At 40.1% G+C, this 10569-nt stretch overlaps 1 protein-coding gene across 1 annotated transcript in view; it reads right to left on the reverse strand.

Moving 5' to 3' along the window:
* The window catches only part of Rit2 (Ras like without CAAX 2), a 330474-nt gene that overhangs the window by 310627 nt on the left and 9278 nt on the right, over window positions 1-10569 (reverse strand). The gene's annotated exons all lie outside the window — the stretch shown is intronic.

Below are 10569 nucleotides of genomic sequence, written 5' to 3' on the forward strand. Positions count from 1 at the left end.
TCCTAAATCCAAAATTAGTTTCACAGTTGCAAGAACAGTGAAGAATATCCATTATTGTCATGGAAGGCTTGTGATGAGTATTTCATATGATCAATGCATGTTTACATTTTCCCCACTATTCAAAGACATTTGATAATAGATGCATAGGAATGGGTCATGTGCATATATCTTAACAACTAGTAAAAAGACACTGTTATTTTATGTTTCTCTTTTATCAAGCAGTAATAATATTTATACTGACTTCAAAATCATGTTTACTTGTTTGGTGATCAAAAATATTTTAAGGAGAATTTGAGACTAGATTGAGTGTTTGTCTCAGAAGTGTTTATGTAATTTTTTTAATATCCAGATTATATGTTATTTAAATTTATTTTTCAGTAATGTGTGTATTTGTGAATGATGTGTGTGAAGGTACACATACTACAGCATGCATGCCACAGTGTATACATGGAGATCAGAGGACAATTTCGTATGCTGGTTCTGACCTTCCATCAATACATGAATTTCAGAAATCAAATGAAGGCTTCATATTTCCCCAGCAAGTGTATGGATAGATGGATGGATAGATAGATAGATAGATAGATAGATAGATAGATAGATAGATAGATAGATACTTTCTATATATAAAACAAAAACATTTATTTGAAAAATTAAATCCCATGCAAAGTACTATAATTTTACAGTAGATACTACTCAAATACTGACAAAAGAAAAAGCTAGAGAAATTGACAATAAAACTGTTTACTGTGAGTTTGGAAACTTCACTCTTTTTGAAGGATGAGTAGAACTTAAGTACAAGAGAAAGTTCTAGAGGATGATTAAAAGCAAGCATAATGCTTTATGAAGTAGGTAGATAAGAGTGTAAAAGGCTTGTTTACATGACAATGAAATGACCCTAGAGATAAAGCAACCAGTTTGCACAAGGACAATGGTTCCCACTGGGAAATGAAATTGGAATCTGATGCTAGAGAGTGTACCAGGAAATATGAATCAAACAAACAAAAGCAAGGCTTTATGGAAGCAGCAGGGAAGCCTTTAAAGAAGTAGAAAGTATTAAGGACTCTTCATTACATGAATTTTCAAGGGTATAGCTTCGGTGATCTCACTACTACATACATCAAAACTGAAGCCTTGCCTCTTGGAAGCTCATTCATCACTTTCGGGATTAAAGCATTTATAAAACCAGCAAATTAAGCCCAAATGGATGTTAAAAACTCCACCAGATGATTAATCAGGAAAGGTGGAAGTGGGGGACCTTATTAGTTAGATAAGGATTAGCTAGTGAGCTCAAGTGCTAGCTATAAAATTTGAAAATGAAACATGATTGCACATACAGGAGTGGTGTTCAGCCTTCCAGAGACATTTGAAAGGTGTGACCTTCCATGAGAAACCCATTGAAAAGAATGGAGCTATCTATGCTGGCCTCCCAAATCCTCATCTGAATTCCCTTGATTCTAAGATCCCATTTTACAACAAGTTTTCCCACAGGAGCTCATGTTGTTTTTATATAGGGCTCAGACTGAATACAGTGACTCTTTACAGTCAGTTTCCGAAAAGTTCAGAAACTTAGTTCTTTCTTTTGGAAAACAATTGAAGGTTATCAATCAGATGACACCTTCATTCTCTGAAAGCTTCTTACTAGCAGTGGGTTCTGTTCCCATCTTTCTTACCCCTTGTTTCAGGCCACCATTTTATCGTACACACAAAGATAATTGAGATATGAAAGCAAAAGGGAAACAGATTTCAAAATAAAGCCATTTCAGCCCCGTACAAAATAAACAAAACACAATCTTCTGCTTGAGGAGAACTGAATAGTGGGTTCCATGTGTCACTTTTGTCCTTTGTTTTGGAAGGCATCCTAATAATAGCAACATGCTACTACTTGAAAGCAAGTGCCAGGTGCAGGTCCCATCACATTCATTTCATTAGTGAATAGCTTGGAAAGTCACTCTACTTTCATACCTCATGGAACGGATGCTAAGTGTTATACTGTAGTCTCAACACCACGCAGGAAAAAAAAAAAAAAAAAAAAACTGGGGTTGGAATATGGGTCCCAGACTTCTTAAGCCTGTTCTCAAGCAGACATTGTTCAAAACAACCTAAACCTTTAAAGAGTTAGCAGTTGATAGTATTCAGAATGATATGGAGAGACAGGCAATCCATGTCCGGGCTATGCTCATAAGGAGGCCTCCCGAATGATTAGCATACAGGATCATACCAGGGACTCTCAAACAAGGACAGGTTTCGTTTTCTCACTTTTGATGTTGTGTCTAAGTAAATAACCTAAGGAAGACAGATGTAGGACGGATAGCCAAGGAAATCAACATGGACCAGATTGGCTTAGAGGCTGACAGGATAGGTTATTCCTATCCCATGATAATGCCTTTCGTGGCCTTTATGCCACAGACTTCTGAAGGAGGGGCTGTGATTTGTGATTCTAGAATGCTGTGGGTTGCTATAGCTGAAGAGTTCTAAGATCACGTCAGATCCTATATCATCGCCTCTTACTAGCTTTTCATTCACAGTACAAACATGTACATTTGATTTACTTAATACATATTGTTGAACACTTAGAATCTATTTCATTTGAGGCTATAAGGAGCAATGCTGCTGTAAATACCTGCCCAGTCCTCATTATCCACACATATATTGGTTTCCATTAAGCAAACAGGTAGGAGTGGAGCTGCTAGATCACAGACTCAAATCACATGCTTCTTCATTTCCATACACAACACCAAATCAGTTGTGGCAGCATTAGTTCACAAGCATCGTATCCTAACCTACCTGACAGCTTTGAAAACTTTGTCTATTTTAGTTATGCCTTGTGGTTTTTATATAGATTTAAACTTCGTTGACTATTAAGATATAAAAATGAGTACATTGTATTTAAGCCAGGAACTGAATGGAATAGAGTAGGAAGTTAATGAGAAGAGCTCAGTAGAGAGCCCTGGCTCATCCCCTTAAGACGTCTGGAGGAAGATTGCTGTCAAGTGCCTATTAGTGACAGAACTGAATTCCAACACACATCTATCCATCTTCACAGCCCAAGCTGTTTCCAACATGCTGGGCTGTCTCAAAATTGTACTCAAGAAAATGCAAATAAGCCTAGTGAGGCAGACAACATGTGTGCTTGTCACAGAAGACTCTATGAAAAAAAAAGCATTTAATTTGCTTTCTGTGATGAAGAAATGGGAGACAGCTTTATTTTTTAATCTTTTTTATTGGGTATTTTCTTTATTTTCATTTCAAATGTTATCCCCTTTCCCAGTTTCCCTTTTTTGTTTATAGTTTCATACATGTAAATAATGAATATTAGTCAATCCACCCCATCACCTATTCTCTTCTATCCCACCCATTGGTCCTTCCAAACCATTCATCCCAACAAGTCCCTCTTCTACTTTCAACTGTGTGTGTGTGTGTGTGTGTGTGTGTGTGTGTGTGTGTGTGTACACGTGCATGTGTGTATCTATGTGGTGTGTGTATGTGTATGTGGGATAGTGTATATATGTGTGACTATCTGTATGCATGTGTGTGTTTGTATGTATATGTGTATGTGTGTTAATGTGTGTATATATTGTGTGTGTGTATCTCTGTATGTTTCTATGTGTGTGTGTATCTATATGTATGTAAGAGAGTAGATGTATCTATATGTGTATGTCTGTGTTTGTCTCTGCATGTGTGTATATGTGTGTTTCTATCTGTGTATGTGTGTGTGTGTGTGTGTGTGTGTGTGTGTGTGTGTGTGTGTATCTGTCTGTCTGTCCCATTGGGTTTAATTGTGTGTGTGTACATATGTGTGTGTTTATGTATGTGTGTGCCAATGTATGTGCCTGTGTGTCTTTCTGTTTGTGTATGTGTGTCTGTGAGTGTTTCTACGTATCTGTGTGTCTATGTATGTTTCTATTTTGGGAGGTTGAAGGGGGTGGGTGTGTCCCATTGGGTTTAATTGGGTTGCTTTTACGAGTATGGGTATAAGATAAATAACTGGAATATGGGCAACTTATCAGTGGGCAAACCACTGAAGAAAGTGATCCTCTTCCCCCAATAACATCAACTGTTAGTTGACCTTGCAGAAAGGGTGGGGCCCTATGACCCATAGCCCATACATGATGAAATTTGCAGGGGCCCAAATCTTATGCAGATATTCACAACTACAATGTATTTATAAGTATAATGTCCATGTCATGTCCAAAAGATTTTTTTTTTGCAAAATACCCCTGCATCCACCAGCTCTTTTATTCCTTATGTCCCCTTCCCACAAGTTTCCTGAGCCTTGGGGGAAGGGCATGATACTGATGAATTTTCAAGGTAGTGTGTAAAACTTGAAATGCATGTAGTCAGAAAGAAAGGTCATTTGAGGAGGTGTGCGGAAAAGGAAGGCCTTAAGGAAAGGTGGATAGTGACACACAGGTGGTATGAAAGCAAAAAAGAGAAAAATTGAAACAGACTATGCTGAGGGGGTTGGGAGTATGAGGCATATGAAGGAATAGGCAAGGAGGAAACGATATTAAGGATTATGTAAGAGCCATATGGAAACTGACTGTTCTTTATATTAAAATATACAATTAAAAAAGAAAAGTTTAAGCTGCAGTATCCTCTGTGGGGGGATAATTTTCCTCCCCAAAGCCACAGATCATTAAACAAATTTCCCAGTGGAGGGTAACCCAGGAGGTCATAGAATCCCCAGAGCAAAGCTATTGACATCGTTCTTGGTTAGTCGCCAGAAGCAGATAGAAAAATCCTATTGCCAAAAACACTCTGGTCACAGGTCTCAGAGAACTAAGCAAGAACTGAGCTGTGAGACAGATTGTTGAGGTCAGAGATATAAAAGGGGATTTTGAGGGGTATAAAGGAGCAGGTGAAAAAGCTGATATGGAATTGGTAAAGTTCTTGTTAGCATGGATTAGGCCCCCTACACATATGTAGCAGATGTGCCTCTTGGTCTTCGTGTGGATCCCCCAACAACTGGAACAAGGGCTGTCTCTAACGCTGTTGCCTGTCTGAAATACACTCTCCGAACTAGGTTGTCTTGTCTGGCTTCAGTGGGAGATGTACCTAGCACTGCAGAGACTTGATGTGCCAAGGTGGGAGGATATGGGGGGCTCCCCATTTTCAGAGGAGAATGGGAGGGTGGTGGGGAGAGGGACTGGGTGAGGGGGGACCGGATAGGGGGCAGCAACCCAGATACAAAGTGAATTAAAAAACTACTTAATTTACAAAATAAGACAGAGGGGAGAAAGGAGCAGCTGAACAAAAAGGGGCAAAAAGAAAAGAACCTGCAGCATAGGGAGGAGATGTTGGCTGCATTTTTTATAGTTGGATGGCTTGTTTCTTGGACGCTTTTAAGAACAGTAATTGTTTTGCCTACAAAATGAAGCTTGCCCTCTTAAGTTTAGAGTTCTTTCTGATCTGGGTGACTATCTTGGGGTCACTTATTGTAACACAGTTTCTATGTACTTCTATCTCACAGACTTTGTCCACACAATTACTTTGGCCTTTATATGCCACTGAGAATCCTGAACATAGAGTGACCTTCATACTGGCAAGTTCACTGTTACCTAGAGCCTTTCATGCTTGCCCGAGTTTGTTGTACAAATTCTGACATGTGTTTACACAACACTGTTATTTTGGAATGCCGGTTTTCTTTCCCTCTGGCTCTATGTCTATTTAAATTCTGGAGTATCATTTAGTTTTATTTTAATACTTATACCTGGTGTCTTCTGCTTTAAATTACTTCAAAAACAGAAGAAGGGAATTAAACTTATAAATATCTTTTGAGGATTTATTGCCATGAATATCATAAAAGAAGGGAGAGCCTATAAAATTTATTTTCTACCCTCTAAGGATTTATAATCAAGATAGAACTACACAGTCTAAAGAGATGGCAAGCTAAATAAAAACTCAAACTTTAAATAACACTTTAAGACCATATATCAGACACCAGAAAAACCTATGCAACAATAAATACTGTTGCAAACAATAATAAATCATAAAGAGCATTAAGTGTTTAAGAAAGAGTATTAGACTAGAGTCTGGGCAGATGGATGGGAGTGAATGAATCGAGAGTTGAGGAAATATTCACAAGGGCCCACCTCAGAAAACATTGTTATACCTGATGGCAGGATTCAAGCACTGCTGCTTCAGCTCCATTCCATCTTCTCACTCTGCCCTTCCGATGTTCCCTGTTTTACTCTTCATCTCATTCCTCAGCTGACCCCTCCTACCTCTGGCAAAGTGTCTCAGTTTTCAGCTCCCACATGTCTCTGTCCATCACGCTTACCAGTGCCTTCTGACAGGGCAGATCTCTGTCTGACTAGCTCTAAGCGTGCCTTCTTTTTATTTAATTTTTTATTCACTTTACAACATCAGCCCCCTCTTTTCCCAGTACCTCACCATGCAGTTCCTCCCCCAATTCCTTCCTCCCCAAATCCTTTGAGAAGTAGAAGCCCCACTCTAGGTATCACCACACACCCTCTCCCTATACAGGTGTACCCTCCTCCACTGAAGCCAGGTAAGATGATCCTTATGGGATTATCCACAGGCAAGCAGGCAGGCAGGCAGGCAACAGATTCAGACATAGCCCCCACTCCTGTCATTGGCTGCATAAAGACCAAGCTGCTCATCTGCTATATATATATATATGGGAGGGAGGCAGGGCCTCAGACATAGCCCCCACTCCTGTCATTGGCTGCATAAAGACCAAGCTGCTCATCTGCTATATATATACATGGGAGGGAGGCAGGGCCTAGTTCCAGCCCATGCTCACTCTTTGTTTGGCAGTTCAGACTCTGGGAGCTCCAAGCATCCAGGTTAGTTGACTCTGTTGATTTTCCTGTAGAGTCCCTGTCCTCTTCAGGTCCCTTGATCCTTCCCCCAACTCTTCCACAGGACTCCCTGGACTCCCTCTTATGTTTGGCTGTGGGTCTCTGTATCTCTTTCCATTGGCTGCTGGGTGGAACTTATCAGAGGATAGTTCTGCTAGTCTCCTGTGTGCAAGCATAACAGATTATCAATAGTGTCAGGAACGGTTTTTGCACGTGAGATGGGTCTCAATTTGGGGCAGTCATTGGTTGACTATTCCTTCCGTCTCTGCTCTATCATTATTTATGCACATCTTATAGGCAAGAGACATCTTGGGTAGAAGGTTTTATGTGGGGATTGCTGTCATTCAAAGACCCCAATGTAAAACTAGATACTCTAAATCTAATAGAACAGAAAGTGGGGAATTCCCTTGAACTCGTCAGTATCCAAAATATATAAATAACTCAAGAAGTTAGATTCCAACAACCCAAATAACTTAATTAAAAAAATAAGATACAAGGCTAAACATAGAGGTCTCAACAGAGGAATATAGAATGGCCAAGAATCACTTAAAGAAATGTTCAAAGTCCTTAGTCATCAGGGAAATGCAAATCAAATGACCCTGGGATTCTTCCTTACAAACTCAGATCAAAAACTCAAGGGAGAGCACATGCTGGAGACGATGTGGAGAAAGAGGAACATTTCTCCATTGCTGGTTGGATTGCAAACTTGTACAACTACTCTGGAAATCAATTTGGCAATTTCTCAGAAAACTGGAAATATTTCTACCTCAAGACCCAGCTATACCCCAAAAATGCTCCACCATACCACAAGGACACTTGTTCAGCTATGTTCATAGCAGCTTTATTCATAATAGCCAGAAAGTAGAGACAACCTAGTTGTCCCTCACTTGAAGGATAGATGAAGAAAATGTGGTTCACTTTCACAAGGGAATCCTACTCAGCCATTTTAAAAAAGGACATCATGATTTTCACAGACAAATGGATGGAACTAGAAAGTATCATCCTTAGTGAGGTAACCCAGACCCAAAAGGACATTCATGCTATATACTCACTTATACATGAATATTAGCCATAAAGTACAGGGTAACCATGCTATAATCAACAGACCCAAAGAAACCCAGTAACAAAGAAGGCTCAATGGAGAATGTCTGAATCATTCTCAGAAGGGTAAATAAAATAGATATCAGAGATGGAGGGAGGGAGGGACGTGGGTGGGAGAGGGGGACAGGGAGAGGAGCCAGGGGAGAGCAAACAGAGAGAGACTGGAATTTGGGGGCTGTAGGGCAATGGCTAGGTCATACCAGAGTCCTGGGATAGGAGGAGGCCCAGGGAGGCAACCCTGCAGATCCTGAGGTGGCCACTTCCTGTAGCGAGGCAGACTCAGTAGAGGATGCCTCTTTTAATGAATGGCAAGAAGCCAGCCTTCACTTAGTCATCAGAAGTCCTGCAGGCTTTGGGTACTAGGCCCTGGACAGTCTACAGAGGTGAGATGGTTCAGGGAAGGATGCTAAAATTCAGAGGGAAGAAGCAAAGAAATAAGCAGAAGCAAACAGGCTGGCATTGTATGGGAAGCAGGTATGGAGGTAAAGGACGGGTTAAAATATGGCGGGTGGATCCAAATTCACTAAAGTCATAATTTCAAATGAAAATGTGCATGTTTCTAAATAATCTGATATCCCCCCTAGAGAAAAACAAACAAAAAGAACTTTATGTGCCTATAATTTACTAGTTTTCCTGCAAGAACAAGGGAACGTTTTATTATTTAAAATGTATAAAAACAACACACATACTGAAAAGATTAATTTCATTCCATGTTCAGGCACAGGTTTGATCTATTAAAACCCAGGCCCCCTATAAGCCTTTTGTGCTGGTGTACAAGTAGTTATCTTTAAATCCTTCCTCTATCGGTAGTGGGGTATGGGGGGGGGCACTTGTGTGTGCACGTGCACTTGCGCGTGTGTGTTACAAGTAAATTACCATAAAGGATTGTTTCCTAGACTAAGTAGCAACCCACTATCATTATTGTCCCCAAAATTACCACTTACATAACAAACGTGAGAGATATAAGTATAAAGCTATAGAGAGCAGTGGAACAGAGAAGTTCAATATGTAACGGCAGCTTCGCAATATCCAACCCAAACTGAGTTTCCTAGAACTCATTTGAACAAGATCACTACCTGACCCAGGCTACAGAGAAAATGACCTAAGCTAAGTGTGATGTAAGAGGGGAAAAAAGAAGAAGGGAGTGGAGGGTGAGGACAGGAATGCAGGGGAGGGATAAATAAATAAGAAAGCAAAAGAAGGAGGAAATGAAGAAGGGAGGGAGGGAGGGAGGGAAGCAAGAAAGGCTGGGGTGAAGGAAAGACAAGCTTTAATGAAGGTTTGGCATTCCAATGATAGTATGCAGCTTATAATTAGTGTTTTCCTATGCCATCTAAGCCATCAACTCTCTGAGATAACTTTAACTAAACTATTTTGAAGAAAATAAAGACTTAAAGAGTTTAAGTAGCCCATGTGAGATCAACTGCTATAAACAGTAAATAGTTAAAAATGCATTCACCCATTTTGTTAAAATCAGACTTCACTACTTAACTATGTCCCTGGTTTTTCTCTTAATAATCTATGAGTGACAGTCATTTTGATGGCTGTTGTTGCTCCATTTTGCAAAGGAAAAAGCACAAATGCAAATTTCCCAGGATATCCAAATCCCCGACACTCATTTCTATATTGGAAGCTTGTCCTGAAAATTAAGGGGGAGCAAGAACATGGATTGGCAAAGGGTATGGACCATGGCTCAGGCCTTAGCTCAGATCTTCTCATCTTCTTCAAGTTTATCTCATCATCAACTAGTATCAGTGTTCTGTCTTTAATATAAGACTTCCTACAACCCATGAGGTTTTGTGTTTACTCCATGAGTAGGTAAGATGTATACAAGACTTAAAAGGGCTACCTCTATTGGTGCTACTCAGAGACAGAATTGAAAGAATACTAATATAAAGAGAGAGTTCTTTGTGAGTATGTAGAGAGTTTTACACACACACACACACACACACACACACACACACACACACTTTTATTGCTCAGTATAGAGTAGATTAAGTTGAACCAAGGGCTGGAAAACTAAGGATTCTTATCTATTTATAGCTGACACTCCAAACATGAATTTTCCCATGCAGTGAGTTGTCTAATCAAAGAATTCTCTCTATTGCTAACACCCCTACTTACATAGTGAGATCACTAATTTTCTATACCATCCCATTTCAGTTTAATTAAAGATACTTAGTAGGGTCTTTAGACCTCATGTTATTTCAGTTCTTGTCAGTACAGTATCCACAGGAGCCACACTACCCTTGCTTGCCATCTGTCATACATAGCAGAGACAATCAATATAGATCTCCATTCCCCAAGGATCCTTGGCAGTATAGGCTACTGAAGTGCTGATGACCTTGTGGAGATGGTACCAAGTCTGTATTCATCTGCTGAACCTGTGATGTTATCTGGTATTGAGCTATGGTGGGATGGAAGGGCAAAGTTGGTAAGGTGGCAAAGGCATGTGGCTAGAACCTGCTGAAAGTACCAAGAAAGAGGATGGCTCAGTTTGACAATTCACCAGAGAATGTTTATGAGACATTCTCTTATGAGACATCATTGGTGAAGACTAACTCATAACAGACAAATTCAGAGGGCCACAGGCCTCATCCGGCCAGATCAGCACCGGGGTAGCGGGAGCGCAGGGTTGCCTGAC

The sequence above is a fragment of the Mus caroli genome, chromosome 18 (assembly GCF_900094665.2).
Source record: "Mus caroli chromosome 18, CAROLI_EIJ_v1.1, whole genome shotgun sequence".
Taxonomy (NCBI): domain Eukaryota; kingdom Metazoa; phylum Chordata; class Mammalia; order Rodentia; family Muridae; genus Mus; species Mus caroli.